Raw genomic sequence first — 14857 nt, 5'->3', positions numbered from 1 at the left:
TGTAGCATGCTTAGAAAACTAGCTTACCATGAACATTGAGTTGCTATTCTTCTTACCTTGGATTGTCAATCTTTATTGCATGATTCTTTTCTTGCTTGGAGACAAGCAAGGTTTAAGTTTGGTGTTGTGATGACATGTCATCATGTCATGTTTTTCTATGCCTTTTTCCTTTGGTTTCAATAGGTTTTATGCACTTTCTTGAGCTACAAGCAAGCTAATTGAGTAGATTTTCATGTTCCCCTTGATTGAATCAACCATATATGAATTCATGCCATTTAATGAGGTTTTATGCTATATTTGTTGCATATTGTGAAAGAATGAATATCTCATGATTTTGAGCATAGCTTTGATGTGTTTGGTTGATTAATTATAGGTGAAGAAAGCTTGGAGAAGGGTTGAAGCAAGAAGGAATAGCTAGGAGTAAAGAGAAGACAATGGAATAAGTGAAATTGAACCAGGAAGCAAGAAGCTGGACCTAAAGTTAGCATCAAACTTTTGCACAAACTTTTGGTTGAAAAGTTAGCCCCAACGTTAGCCCCCTAACTTGGAGGCTAACGTTGGAACTTGAAAATTCTCCCCTGGGCTCCAAAAGTTTGCGCCAACGTTAGCCCCCTAACTTTGAGGCTAACGTTGGCACATGAATTTCTCCCCTGGGCACCAACGTTTGAGCCAACGTTAGACCCCTAACTTGGAGGCTAACGTTGGCACATGAAATTCACAAGGGGAGGAGCAAAAGTTTGCACCAACGTTAGCCCCCTAACTTTGAGGCTAACGTTGGCGCCACACACCACAACAGCTTGAAGGGGTATACTTCCAACAAGAATAACTTGAGCTACAAAGCTCCAAATGAGGTGATTCAAGAAGCATTGGAAAGTAGGAATCAAGAGCTTTCCAAGCATATATGGCACTGCATGGTGGACACTAAAATTGAGGGAGAAAACTGCCCCGCAATGTGCATAAACGAACATGGTGGCAACCTGCAGTGAGGCCAACTGACCTCTGCACCTTCAACGGAGTATAACTCGAGCTGTAGAGCTCCAAATAATGTGCTCCCAACGGCATTGGAAAGTAGACATCCAGGGCTTTCCAACAATGTTCAATAGTATGGGGTGGACAATACGTTTGAGCCTCCAGAACTGGCGTTTTCGCCAACGTTTGAGGCAAACGTTACCTCAAACGCTGCACACCAAAGACAGCGACCATGCCCTCTTCAAATGATCATAACTTGAGTTGTAGATGTCCAATTGAAGTGATTCCAAGTGGGTTAGAAAGCTGACATTCAGAGCTTTCCAACCATATATGATAGTTTATATTGGGCATAAAATTGGCAACATGACAAGAGGACAAAGTTGGCGCCATAAATGTGCATAAGGGAGGCCAACGTTAGGGTCAAAGTTAGACCCCTAACGTTGGCACCAACGTTCATACCAGCAAGTTTTGTGGGCTGCTATGAAAAGTTGGAGCCAAAGTTAGACCCCTAACTTTAGCTCCAACTTTTGGTCCAACTTTTGGTCCAACTTTTGCAAACTCAACCCGGTTCAATTCGGTTCCTCTTCAAACTCCAAGAGCAATCAACCAAGGCCTTTATCAACCCAATTCCATCAAGAGCAAGGGCCCAAATGATCATCACTCAAAGGCACAAGAAATAGATAAAATAGGAATTTCATTTAATTGTAATTTGTTTTTAATTTCATTTTCATTTCCATTTTGTAAAGCCTATATAAGGCATCATTTTCATATTTGTGAGGAGGCTGGCTCCACTAGGGAGCACTAGAATTTGAGAGCTCTCTCTTTAATTTTCGTTGTTTTGAATCTTGGGTGGAGAATTGAAGGTGTTCTGTTTCATTCTCCCTCTGAGATTTCTCTTTGTTTTTCTTGCTGCTTTTAATTCACTGCACTTCAAAATTTCAATTCTGTTTTGATTCCCAGCATCCAATTTCCTTTATTCTTCCTGCAATTTAAATTTCCAGTTGCGTGATCTATTGCTCTTTTTAATTTCCAACACCCCAGCCCCTTTCCTTTTCATGCAATTTACTTTTCTTGCAATTTAAGTTTCAGCTATTTTACTTTCTTGTTCTTTAACTTACTTGCAATTTTACTTTCTGCATCTTTAAGATTCATTGCAATTTACTTTCTGTTGGCTACATTTCACACAATTCACTAAATGTCAGCTTGACTAAACTAATCACCCACTAAAATTGCTTGATCCATCAATCCCTGTGGGATCGACCTCACTCCCGTGAGTTTTTATTACTTGATGCGACCCGGTGCACTTGCCGGTTAGATTTGTGTGTTTTGGGAGAAATTTATTTTTCACCCGAGGAGGACACCTAAAGGCGAGCCGTAATGGCCTCATCTTCAGCAGGCTCCTCCAGTTTTTTTTTTTACATTGTCCTGACCCTCGTTATTTAAATGACGCTATCCCGAGGGGGATACCTAAAGGCAAGCCGTAATGGCCTCATCTTTGGCAGGCTCCTCTATTTTTTTTTTCGGTTTTTTTTCTGTTATTTTTTTCTTTCGTTGTGCTGACCCTCGTTCTTTAAATGACGCTATCCCGAGGAAGACACCTAAAGGCGAGCCGTAATGGCCTCATCTTCGGCAGGCTCCTCCGGTTTTTTTCTCTGGTTTTTTTCCCCTTTTTTTTTTACGTTCTGCTTACCCTCGTTCTTTAAATGATGCTATCCCGAGGAGGACACCTAAAGGCAAGCCATAATGGCTTCATCTTCGGCAGGCTCCTCCGGTTTTTTTCCGGTTCTTTCTCGGTTTTTTTTCATTTTTTTTTATGTTGTGCTGACCCTCGTTCTTTAAATGACACTATCCCGAGGAGGACACCTAATGGCAAGCCGTAATGGCCTCATCTTTGGCAGGCTCCTCTGGTTTTTTTTTCCGGTTTTTTTTCCCGTTATTTTTTTCTTTCGTTGTGGTGACCCTCGTTCTTTAAATGATGCTATCCCGAGGAAGACACCTAAAGGCGAGCCGTAATGGCCTCATCTTCGGCAGGCTCCTCATGTTTTTTTCCCGGTTTTTTTTTACGTTGTGCTGACCCTCATTCTTTAAATGATGCTATCCTAAGGAGGACACCTAAACACGAGCCGTAATGGCCTCATCTTCAGCAGGCTCCTCCGATTTTTTTCCCTTTTTTTTTGTTGTACATTGTGCTGACCCTCGTTCTTTAAATGACGTTATCCCGAGGAGGACACCTAAAGGATAGCCGTAATGGCCTCATCTTCAGCAGCCTCCTCTGGTTTTATTTTTTTACGTTGTGCTGACCGTCGTTATTTAAATGACACTATCCCGAGGAGGACATCTAAAGTCGAGCCATAATGGACTCATTTTCGGCAGGCTCCTCCGATTTTTTTTTTTATGTTGTGCTGACCCTAATTCTTAAATGACGCTATCCCGAGGAGGACACCTAAAGGCGAGCCGTAATTGCCTCATCTTTGGCAGGCTCCTCCGATTTTTTTTCCTTTTTTTTTTACGTTGTGCTGACCCTCGTTATTTAAATGACGCTATCCCGAGGAAGACACCTAAAGGCGAGCCGTAATGGCCTCATCTTTAGCAGGCTCATCCGGTTTTTTTTTTTACGTTGTCCTGACCCTCGTTATTTAAATGACGCTATCCCGAGGGGGACACTTAAAGGCAAGCCGTAATGGCCTCATCTTTGGCAGGCTCCTCTGTTTTTTTTTTTCGGTTTTTTCCTGTTATTTTTTTCTTTCGTTGTGCTGACCCTCGTTCTTTAAATGAGGCTATCCCGAGGAAGACACCTAAAGGCGAGCCGTAATGGCCTCATCTTCCGCAGGCTCCTCCAATTTTTTTTTAACGTTGTGCTGACCCTCATTCTTTAAATGACGCTATCCCGAGGAGGACACCTAAACACGAGCCGTAATGGCCTCATCTTCGGCAGGCTCCTCCGGTTTTTTTCCCTTTTTTTGTTGTTCATTGTGCTGACCCTCGTTCTTTAAATGACGCTATCACGAGGAGGACACCTAAAGGCGAGCCGTAATGGCCTCATCTTCGGCAGGCTCCTCCGGTTTTTTTGTCCGGTTTTTTCCCCTTTTTTTTAACGTTGTGCTTACCCTCGTTCTTTAAATGATGCTATCCCGAGAAGGACACCTAAAGGCAAGCCATAATGGCTTCATCTTCGGCAGGCTCCTCCGGTTTTTTTCCGGTTTTTTCTCGTTTTTTTTTTCATTTTTTTTTACGTTGTGCTAACCCTCGTTCTTTAAATGACGCTATCCCGAGGAGTACACCTAAAGGCAAGCCGTAATGGCCTCATCTTCGGCAGGCTCTTCTGGTTTTTTTTTCCTGTTTTTTTCCCGTTATTTTTTTCTTTCGTTGTGCTGACCCTCGTTCTTTAAATGACGCTATCCCGAGGAAGACACCTAAAGGCAAGCCGTAACGGCCTCATCTTCAGCAGGCTACTTCGGTTTTTTTGTTTTTTACGTTGTGCTGACCCTCGTTATTTAAATGACGCTATCCCGAGGAGGACACCTAAAAGCGAGCCATAATGGACTCATTTTCAGCAGGCTCCTCCGTTTTTTTTTACGTTGTGCTGACCCTCGTTCTTTAAATGACGCTATCCTGAGGAGGACACCTAAAGGCGCGCCGTAATGGCCTCATCTTCGGTAGGCTCCTACGGTTTTTTTCCTATTTTTTTTACGTTGTGCTGACCCACGTTATTTAAATGACGCTATCCCGAGGAGGATGCCTAAAGTCGAGCCGTAATTGCCTCATCTTCGGCAGGCTCCTTCGATTTTTTTCTGGTTTTTTTTTTACGTTGTGCTGACCCTCGTTTTTTAAATGACGCTATCCCGAGGAGGACACCTAAAGGCGAGCTGTAATTGCCTCATCTTCGGCAGGCTCCTCCGATTTTTTTTCTTGTTTTTTTTTTTACGTTGTGCTGACCCTCGTTATTTAAATGACGCTATCCCGAGGAGGAAACCTAAAGGCGAGCCATAATGGACTCATTTTCGGTAAGCTCCTCCGTTTTTTTTTTTACGTTGTGCTGACCCTCGTTCTTTAAATGACGCTATCCCGAGGTGGACACCTAAAGGCAAGCCGTAATGGCCTCATCTTCGGCAGGCTCCTCCGGTTTTTTTCCTGGTTTTTTCTTACGTTGTGCTTACCCTCGTTCTTTAAATGACGCTATCACGAGGAGGATACCTAAAGGCGAGCCGTAATGGCCTCATCTTCGGCAGGCTCCTCTTGTTTTTTTCCCGGTTTTTTTTTTTTAACGTTATGGTGACCCTCATTTTTTAAATGACGCTATCCCGAGGAGGACACCTAAAGGCGAGCCGTAATGGCCTCATCTTCAGCAGGCTCCTCCGATTTTTTTTTAACGTTGTGCTGACCCTCATTCTTTAAATGACGCTATCCCGAGGAAGACACCTAAACACGAGCCGTAATGGCCTCATCCTCGGCAGGCTCCTCCGGTTTTTTTCCCTTTTTTTTGTTGTTCATTGTGCTGACCCTCATTCTTTAAATGACGCTATCCCGAGGAGGACACCTAAAGGCGAGCCGTAATGGCCTCATCTTCAGCAGGCTCCTCCGGTTTTTTTGTTTTTTACGTTGTGCTGACCCTCGTTATTTAAATGACGCTATCCCGAGGAGGACACCTAAAAGCGAGCCATAATGGACTCATTTTCGGCAGTCTCCTCCGTTTTTTTTTTTACGTTGTGCTGACCCTCGTTCTTAAATGACGCTATCCCGAGGAGGACACCTAAAGGCGAGCCGTAATTACCTCATCTTTGGCAGGCTCCTCCGATTTTTTTCCTTTTTTTTTTTTACGTTGTGCAGACCCTCGTTATTTGAATGACGTTATCCCGAGGAAGACACCTAAAGGCGAGCCATAATGGACTCATTTTCGGCAGGCTCCTCCGGTTTTTCTTTTCACGTTGTGCTTACCCTTGTTCTTTAAATGACGCTATCACGAGGAGGACACCTAAAGGCGAGCCGTAATGGCCTCATCTTCGGCAGGCTCCTCCGGCTTTTTTTTCCGGTTTTTTCTCGTTTTTTTTTCCATTTTTTTTTACGTTGTGCTGACCCTCGTTCTTTAAATGACGCTATCCCGAGGAGTACACCTAAAGGCAAGCCGTAATGGCCTCATCTTCGGCAAGCTCCTCTGGTTTTTTTTTCCTGTTTTTTCTCGTTATTTTTTTCTTTCGTTGTGCTGACCCTCGTTCTTTAAATGACGCTATCCTGAGGACGACACCTAAAGGCGAGCCGTAACGGCCTCATCTTCAGCAGGCTCCTCCGGTTTTTTTGTTTTTTACGTTGTGCTGACCTCGTTATTTAAATGACGCATTCCCGAGGAGGACACCTAAAAGCGAGCCATAATGGACTCATTTTCGGCAGGCTCCTCCGTTTTTTTGTACGTTGTGCTGACCCTCATTCTTAAATGACACTATCCCGAGGAGGACACCTAAAGGCGAGCCGTAATTACCTCATCTTTCGCAGGCTCCTCCGATTTTTTTTCCTTTTTTTTTACGTTGTGCTGACCCTCATTATTTAAATGACACTATCCCGAGGAAGACACCTAAAGGCGAGCCGTAATGGACTCATTTTCGGCAGGCTCCTCCTGTTTTTTTTTCGATTTTTTTTTTCACGTTGTGCTGACCCTCGTTCTTTAAATGACGCTATCACGAGGAGGACACCTAAAGGCAAGCCGTAATGGCCTCATCTTCGGCAGGCTCCTCCGATTTTTTTCTCCGATTTTTTTCCCCTTTTTTTTACGTTGTGCTTACCCTCGTTCTTTAAATGATTATATCCCGAGGAGGACACCTAAAGGCAAGCTATAATGGCTTCATCTTCGGCAGGCTCCTCCGGTTTTTTTTCCGGTTTTTTCTCGGTTTTTTTTTCATTTTTTTTACGTTGTGCTGACCCTCGTTCTTTAAATGACGCTATCCCGAGGAGGACACACCTAAAGGCAAGCCGTAATGGCCTCAACTTTGTCAGGCTCCTCTGGTTTTTTTTCCGGTTTTTTTCCCGTTATTTTTTTCTTTCGTTGTGCTGACCTTCGTTCTTTAAATGACGCTATCTCGAGGAAGACGCCTAAAGGCGAGCCATAATGGCCTCATTTTCAGCAGGCTCCTCCGATTTTTTTTTTTAACGTTGTGCTGACCCTCATTCTTTAAATGATGCTATCCCGAGGGGGACACCTAAACACGAGCCGTAATGGCCTCATCTTCGGCAGGCTCCTCCGGTTTTTTTCCCTTTTTTTTTGTTGTTCATTGTGCTGACCCTCGTTCTTTAAATGACGCTATCCCAAGGAGGACACCTAAATGCGAGCCGTAGTGGCCTCATCTTCAGCAGGCTCCTCCGGTTTTTTTGTTTTTTACGTTGTGCTGACCCTCGTTATTTAAATGACGCTATCCCGAGGAGGACACCTAAAAGCGAGCCATAATGGACTCATTTTCGGCAGGCTCCTCCGTTTTTTTTTACGTTGTGCTGACCCTCGTTCTTAAATGACGCTATCCCGAGGAGGACACCTAAAGGCGAGCCGTAATTACCTCATCTTTGGCAGTCTACTCCGATTTTTTTTCCTTTTTTTTTACGTTGTGCTGACCCTCATTATTTAAATGACGCTATCCCGAGGAAGACACCTAAAGGCGAGCCGTAATGGACTCGTTTTCGGCAGGCTCCTCCGATTTTTTTTTCGATTTTTTTTTCACGTTGTGCTGACCCTGGTTCTTTAAATGACGCAATCACGAGGAGGACACCTAAAGGCGAGCCGTAATGGCCTCATCTTCGGCAGACTCCTCCGATTTTTTTCTCCGATTTTTTTCCCCTTTTTTTTACGTTGTGCTTACCCTCGTTCTTTAAATGATTATATCCCGAGGAGGACACCTAAAGGCAAGCCATAATGGCTTCATCTTCGGCAGGCTCCTCCGGTTTTTTTTCCGGTTTTTTTCCCGTTATTTTTTTCTTTCGTTGTGCTGACCCTCGTTTTTTAAATGACGCTATCCCGAGGAAGACGACTAAAGGCGAGAAGTAATGGCCTCATTTTGGCAGGCTCCTCCAATTTTTTTCCCGGGTTTTTTTTACGTTATGCTGACCCTCATTCTTTAAATGGCGCTATCCCGAGGAGGACACCTAAAGGCGAGCCGTAATGGCCTCATCTTCAACAGGCTCCTCCAATTTTTTTTTAACGTTGTGCTGACCCTCATTCTTTAAATGACGCTATCCCGAGGAGGACACCTAAACACGAGCCGTAATGGCCTCATCTTCGGCAGGATCCTCCGGATTTTTTTCCCTTTTTTTTTGTTGTACATTGTGCTGACCCTCGTTCTTTAAATGACGCTATCCCGAGGAGGACACCTAAACACGAGCCGTAATGGCCTCATCTTCGGCAGGCTCCTCCGGTTTTTTTCCCTTTTTTTTTTGTTGTACATTGTGCTGACCCTCGTTCTTTAAATGACGCTATTACGAGGAGGACACCTAAATGCGACCCGTAATGGCCTCATCTTCGGCAGACTCCTCTGGTTTTTTTTCTCTGGTTTTTTTCCAGTTTTTTTTATTACGTTGTGCTGACCCTTGTTCTTTAAATGACGCTATCCAAAAGAGGACACCTAAAGGTGAGCCGTAATTGCCTCATCTTCGGTAGGCTTCTCCGGTTTTTTTTCCTGGTTTTTTTGTTTTACGTTGTGTTGACCCTCGTTATTTAAATGACGCTATCCCGAGGAGGACACCTAAAGGCGAGCCATAATTGCCTCATCTTCAGCAGGCTCCTCCGATTTTTTTTCCTGGTTTTTTTTTTTTTACGTTGTGCTGACCATCGTTATTTAAATGACGCTATCCCGAGGAGGACACCTAAAGGCGAGCCGTAATTGCCTCATCTTCGGCAGGCTCCTCCAATTTTTTTTTCTGGTTTTTTTTTTTACGTTGTGCTGAACCTCGTTATTTAAATGACGCTATCCCGAGTAGGACACCTAAAGGCGAGCCATAATGGACTCATTTTCGGTAGGCTCCCCCAGATTTTTTTTTTTTTTTACGTTGAGCTGACCCTCGTTCTTTAAATGACGCTATCCTGAGGAGGACACCAAAAGGCGAGCCGTAATGGCCTCATCTTCGGCAGGCTCCTCCGGTTTTTTTTCCTATTTTTTTTTTTTACGTTGTGCTGACCCTCGTTATTTAAATGACGCTATCCCGAGGAGGACACCTAATGGCGAGCCGTAATTGCGGCATCTTCGGCAGGCTCCTCCGATTTTTTTTCCTGGTTTTTTTTTTTACGTTGTGATGACCATCGTTATTTAAATGACGCCATCCCGAGGAGGACACCTAAAGGCGAGCCATAATGGACTCATTTTCGGCAGGCTCCTCCGGTTTTTTTTTTTTTTACGTTGTCCTGACCCTCGTTCTTTAAATGACGCTATCCTGAGGAGGACACCTAAAGGCGAGCCGTAATGGCCTCATCTTCGGTAGGCTCCTCCGGTTTTTTTCCTGTTTTTTTTTTACGTTGTGCTGACCCACGTTATTTAAATGACGCTATCCCGAGGAAGACGCCTAAAGGCGAGCCGTAATTGCCTCATCTTCGGCAGGCTCCTCCGATTTTTTTTCTGATTTTTTTTTACGTTGTGCTGACCCTCGTTATTTAAATGACGCTATCCCGAGGAGGACACCTAAAGGCTAGCTGTAATTGCCTCATCTTCGGCAGGCTCCTCCGATTTTTTTTCTTGTTTTTTTTTTTACGTTGTGCTGACCCTCGTTATTTAAATGGCGCTATCCCAGGAGGACACCTAAAGGTGAGCCGTAATTACCTCATCTTTGCCAGGCTCCTCCGATTTTTTTTCCTTTTTTTTTACGTTGTGCTGACCCTCATTATTTAAATGACGCTATCCCGAGGAAGACACCTAATGGCGAGCCGTAATGGACTCATTTTCGGCAAGCTCCTCCGATTTTTTTTTTCGGTTTTTTCTCGGTTTTTTTTCATTTTTTTTACGTTGTGCTGACCCTCGTTCTTTAAATGACGCTATCCCGAGGAGGACACCTAAAGGCAAGCCGTAATGGCCTCATCTTCGGCAGGCCCCTCCGGTTTGTTTTCCGGTTTTTTCTCGGTTTTTTTTCATTTTTTTTTACGTTGTGCTGACCCTCGTTCTTTAAATGACGCTATCCCGAGGAGGACACCTAAAGGCAAGCCGTAATGGCCTCAACTTTGGCAGGCTCCTCTGGTTTTTTTTTCCGGTTTTTTTCCCGTTATTTTTTTCTTTCGTTGTGCTGACCCTCGTTCTTTAAATGACGCTATCCCGAGGAAGACGCCTAAAGGCGAGCCGTAATGGCCTCATCTTCGGCAGGCTCCTCCAGTTTTTTTCCCGGTTTTTTTTTTTACGTTGTGCTGACCCTCATTCTTTAAATGACGCTATCCCGAGGAGGACACCTAAAGGCGAGCCGTAATGGACTCATCTTCAACAGGCTCCTCCGATTTTTTTTTAATGTTGTGCTGAGCCTCATTCTTTAAATGACGCTATCCCGAGGAGGACACCTAAACACGAGCCGTAATGGCCTCATCTTCGGCAGGCTCCTCCGGTTTTTTTCCGTTTTTTTTTGTTGTACATTGTGCTGACCCTCGTTCTTTAAATGACGCTATCCCGAGGAGGACACCTAAAGGCGAGCCGTAATGGCCTCATCTTCAGCAGGCTCCTCCGGTTTTTTTTTTTACGTTGTGCTAACCCTCATTATTTAAATGACGCTATCCCGAGGAGGACACCTAAACACGAGCCGTAATGGCCTCATCTTCGGCAGGCTCCTCCGGTTTTTTTCCCTTTTTTTTTTGTTGTACATTGTGCTGACCCTCGTTCTTTAAATGACGCTATCACGAGGAGGACACCTAAAGGCGAGCCGTAATGGCCTCATCTTCGGCAGACTCATCTGGTTTTTTTTCTCAGGTTTTTTTCCAGTTTTTTTTATTACGTTGTGCTGACCCTTGTTCTTTAAATGACGCTATCCCAAAGAGGACACCTAAAGGTGAGCCGTAATTGCCTCATCTTCGGTAGACTCCTCCGGTTTTTTTTCCTGGTTTTTTTTTAAACGTTGTGTTGACTCTCGTTATTTAAATGACGCTATCCCGAGGAGGACACCTAAAGGCGAGCCGTAATTGCCTCATCTTCGGTAGGCTACTCCGATTTTTTTTCCTGGTTTTTTTTTTTACGTTGTGCTGACCATCGTTATTTAAATGACACTATCCCGAGGAGGACACCTAAAGGCGAGCCATAATGACTCATTTTCGGCAGGCTCCTCCGGTTTTTTTTTTTACGTTGTGCTGACCCTCGTTCTTTAAATGACGCTATCCTGAGGAGGACACCTAAAGGCGAGCCGTAATGGCCTCATCTTCGGCAGGCTCCTCCGGGTTTTTTTCCTGGTTTTTTTTTTACGTTGTGCTGACCCACGTTATTTAAATGACGCTATCCCGAGCAGGACACCTAAAGGCGAGCCGTAATTGCCTCATCTTCGGCAGGCCCCTCCGATTTTTTTTCCTGGTTTTTTTTTTTACGTTGTGCTTACCATCGTTATTTAAATGATGCTATCCCGAGGAGGACACCTAAAGGCGAGCCACAATGGACTCATTTTTGGCAGGCTCCTCCAGTTTTTTTTTTTACGTTGTGCTGACCCTCGTTCTTTAAATGACGCTATCCTGAGGAGGACACCTAAAGGCGAGCCATAATGGCCTCATCTTTGGCAGGCTCCTCCGGTTTTTTTCCTGTTTTTTTTTTTACATTGTGCTGACCCTCGTTATTTAAATGACGCTATCCCGAGGAGGACACCTAAAGGCGAGCCGTAATTGCGGCATCTTCGGCAGTCTCCTCCGAATTTTTTTCCTGGTTTTTTTTTTTTACGTTGTGATGACCATCGTTATTTAAATGACGCTATCCCAAGGAGGACACCTAAAGGCGAGCCATAATGGTCTCATTTTCGGCAGGCTCCTCCGGTTTTTTTTTTTTTTACGTTGTGCTGACCCTCGTTCTTTAAATAACGCTATCCTGAGGAGGACACCTAAAGGCGAGCCGTAATGGACTAATCTTCGGTAGGCTCCTCCGGTTTTTTTCCTGTTTTTTTTTTACGTTGTGCTGACCCACGTTATTTAAATGACGCTATCCCGAGGAGGACGCCTAAAGGCGAGCCGTAATTGCCTCATCTTCGGCAGGCTCCTCCGATTTTTTTTTCTGGTTTTTTTTTTTTTACGTTGTGCTGACCCTCGTTATTTAAATGACGCTATCCCGAGGAGGACGCCTAAAGGCGAGCCGTAATTGCCTCATCTTCGGCAGGCTCCTCCGATTTTTTTTCTGATTTTTTTTTTACGTTGTGCTGACCCTCGTTATTTAAATGACGCTATCCCGAGGAGGACACCTAAAGGCTAGCTGTAATTGCCTCATCTTCGGCAGGCTCCTCCGATTTTTTTTCTTGTTTTTTTTTTTACGTTGTGCTGACCCTCGTTATTTAAATCGCGCTATCCCAGGAGGACACCTAAAGGTGAGCCGTAATTACCTCATCTTTGCCAGGCTCCTCCGATTTTTTTTCCTTTTTTTTTTTACGTTGTGCTGACCCTCATTATTTAAATGACGCTATCCCGAGGAAGACACCTATAGGCGAGCCGTAATGGACTCATTTTCGGCAGGCTCCTCCGATTTTTTTTTCGGTTTTTTCTCGGTTTTTTTTCATTTTTTTTACGTTGTGCTGACCCTCGTTCTTTAAATGACGCTATCCCGAGGAGGACACCTAAAGGCAAGCCGTAATGGCCTCAACTTTGGCAGGCTCCTCTGGTTTTTTTTTCCGGTTTTTTTCCCGTTATTTTTTTCTTTCGTTGTGCTGACCCTCGTTCTTTAAATGACGCTATCCCGAGGAAGACGCCTAAAGGCGAGCCGTAATGGACTCATCTTCAACATGCTCCTCCGATTTTTTTTTAATGTTGTGCTGAGCCTCATTCTTTAAATGACGCTATCCCGAGGAGGACACCTAAACACGAGCCGTAATGGCCTCATCTTCGGTAGGCTCCTCCGGTTTTTTTCCCTTTTTTTTGTTGTACATTGTGCTGACCCTCGTTCTTTAAATGACGCTATCCCGAGGAGGACACCTAAAGGAGAGCCGTAATGGCCTCATCTTCAGCAGGCTCCTCCGGTTTTTTTTTTTACGTTGTGCTAACCCTCGTTATTTAAATGACGCTATCCCGAGGAGGACACCTAAACACGAGCCGTAATGGCCTCATCTTCGGCAGGCTCCTCCGGATTTTTTCCCTTTTTTGTTGTTGTACGTTGTGCTGACACTCATTATTTAAATGACGCTATCCCGAGGAAGACACCTATAGGCGAGCCGTAATGGACTCATTTTCGGCAGGCTCCTCCGATTTTTTTTTCGGTTTTTTCTCGGTTTTTTTTCATTTTTTTTACGTTGTGCTGACCCTCGTTCTTTAAATGACGCTATCCCGAGGAGGACACCTAAAGGCAAGCCGTCATGGCCTCATCTTCGGCAGGCTCCTCCGATTTTTTTTTCGGTTTTTTCTCGGTTTTTTTTTCATTTTTTTTTACGTTGTGCTGACCCTCGTTCTTTAAATGACGCTATCCCGAGGAGGACACCTAAAGGCAAGCCGTAATGGCCTCAACTTTGGCAGGCTCCTCTGGTTTTTTTTTCCGGTTTTTTTCCCGTTATTTTTTTCTTTCGTTGTGCTGACCCTCGTTCTTTAAATGACGCTATCCCGAGGAAGACGCCTAAAGGCGAGCCGTAATGGACTCATCTTCAACTTGCTCCTCCGATTTTTTTTTAATGTTGTGCTGAGCCTCATTCTTTAAATGACGCTATCCCGAGGAGGACACCTAAACACGAGCCGTAATGGCCTCATCTTCGGTAGGCTCCTCCGGTTTGTTTCCCTTTTTTTTGTTGTACATTGTGCTGACCCTCGTTCTTTAAATGACGCTATCCCGAGGAGGACACCTAAAGGAGAGCCGTAATGGCCTCATCTTCAGCAGGCTCCTCCGGTTTTTTTTTTTACGTTGTGCTAACCCTCGTTATTTAAATGACGCTATCCCGAGGAGGACACCTAAACACGAGCCGTAATGGCCTCATCTTCGGCAGGCTCCTCCGGATTTTTTCCCTTTTTTGTTGTTGTACGTTGTGCTGACACTCATTATTTAAATGACGCTATCCCGAGGAAGACACCTATAGGCGAGCCGTAATGGACTCATTTTCGGCAGGCTCCTCCGATTTTTTTTTCGGTTTTTTCTCGGTTTTTTTTCATTTTTTTTACGTTGTGCTGACCCTCGTTCTTTAAATGACGCTATCCCGAGGAGGACACCTAAAGGCAAGCCGTCATGGCCTCATCTTCGGCAGGCTCCTCCGATTTTTTTTTCGGTTTTTTCTCGGTTTTTTTTTCATTTTTTTTTACGTTGTGCTGACCCTCGTTCTTTAAATGACGCTATCCCGAGGAGGACACCTAAAGGCAAGCCGTAATGGCCTCAACTTTGGCAGGCTCCTCTGGTTTTTTTTTCCGGTTTTTTTCCCGTTATTTTTTTCTTTCGTTGTGCTGACCCTCGTTCTTTAAATGACGCTATCCCGAGGAAGACGCCTAAAGGCGAGCCGTAATGGACTCATCTTCAACTTGCTCCTCCGATTTTTTTTTAATGTTGTGCTGAGCCTCATTCTTTAAATGACGCTATCCCGAGGAGGACACCTAAACACGAGCCGTAATGGCCTCATCTTCGGTAGGCTCCTCCGGTTTGTTTCCCTTTTTTTTGTTGTACATTGTGCTGACCCTCGTTCTTTAAATGACGCTATCCCGAGGAGGACACCTAAAGGAGAGCCGTAATGGCCTCATCTTCAGCAGGCTCCTCCGGTTTTTTTTTTACGTTGTGCTAACCCTCGTTATTTAAATGAC

The sequence above is a fragment of the Arachis ipaensis genome, chromosome B8 (assembly GCF_059453495.1).
Source record: "Arachis ipaensis isolate K30076 ecotype BB chromosome B8, ASM5945349v1, whole genome shotgun sequence".
NCBI lineage: Eukaryota > Viridiplantae > Streptophyta > Magnoliopsida > Fabales > Fabaceae > Arachis > Arachis ipaensis.
This window is presented reverse-complemented; position numbering follows the sequence as displayed.